The sequence below is a fragment of the Miscanthus floridulus genome, chromosome 8, assembly GCF_019320115.1.
Source record: "Miscanthus floridulus cultivar M001 chromosome 8, ASM1932011v1, whole genome shotgun sequence".
In the NCBI taxonomy this organism is placed as follows: domain Eukaryota; kingdom Viridiplantae; phylum Streptophyta; class Magnoliopsida; order Poales; family Poaceae; genus Miscanthus; species Miscanthus floridulus.
This window is the reverse complement of record NC_089587.1, coordinates 70,415,863-70,417,151: the sequence shown is the minus strand read 5'-3', so window position 1 is coordinate 70,417,151 and position 1,289 is coordinate 70,415,863.

Genomic DNA, 1,289 nt, shown 5'->3' with positions numbered 1-1,289 from the left:
CATTCCCCTGTTTCTTTCTTTCTTTGCTCATGGTCATGGGCTGGGTCGGCATGGGCCGCCGAATAAAGTACCACATTGGTTTCAGCAGCTTAGCCAGTGGAGTTGACCAGCGAAAGACCGTCCACACATGCATGGCTGAAATCCACTAAAAAAACGATGTCTGCAAAAGATGAAATCATAATCACCAATTTTTTTACTTTTTAGCCATTTTTTCGAAAGTTTCTCATAAATAGACCCTTGGTGGAAAGAATTCAGAAAATGGACCCTAGCTCGGCGCCATCGATGCTGGCGCCGAGCTCGGCACCAGCGTCCCTGGCGCCGAGCCCCTAGGCTAGGGCAAACTTACATGGAAGGAAGCTCAGCGCCAGTCACTCTGGTGCCGCGCCGTAGATGCTGGCGCCGAGCTCGGCACCGTTGACGCTGGCGCCGAGCATGCAGTACGATGTGCGTGAATAGCAAAGTACGACGTGTGTGATTTTACAGCAGAGGCCAGAGGGCCAGATTACGCCAGAGGGGGAGGAAGGAAAGAAGAATCCGCTGGATCAGGGACATGCAGCCGGGCGGGCAGGGCCATGCCTTGCCGTCCGTGTGCCGTCCCAGACGGGCAGGGCTGAATACCAGACCAGTCTGTCGATGGGTCGATTGATGCGCGAGCAGAAGTGAAATTTTTGTATTTTGGTCCCTTTTGAAAATATTTTTTACAAAAAGACCTACGCCAAAACGTTTGCTGAAAATAGACCATTTTTAGTCGTCTTAGAACATGACGCCAAGGTATGAGGGTCGGCGTCGACTGACACGACGCCGAGGTCTTGCCACGTCACGGACGACCCTGGTCGACGGCGACACGGTGGCGCATGGGGCCCACTACGTCGGCGTCGTGTCAGCCAACGCCACAGGCCTAAATTCGGCGCTGTGGGGAGTCACGCTGAGCTCTTGGCACCATCCGGCGCGCGGCCCAGGCGGCCCAACAACGCTTCGTGGGCCAAGAGGTCGGCGTGCGATCAGATGACGCCGAGACGCTAACCTCGGCGTGGGCCGACTCAACGCCGAGGTTCGGTCAGAACCCCACCCCACGCATCACGATTCATGAGATCAGAGAAGCATGCATGCAGCTCGATCGGTTTCATTCCACTAGTGATGGAGACATGGCATGTTCGTCTGCGGGTGCCGGGAGACCATTCAGAGCGGCAGAGACGATGCTACCGGAGGTAGTGCATGCCCGCTGCCTAGCCTGTTGCGGGATTGCGGCAAGCCGAGGTAACGTCTCGGCGCCATAGGTCATGGCGCCA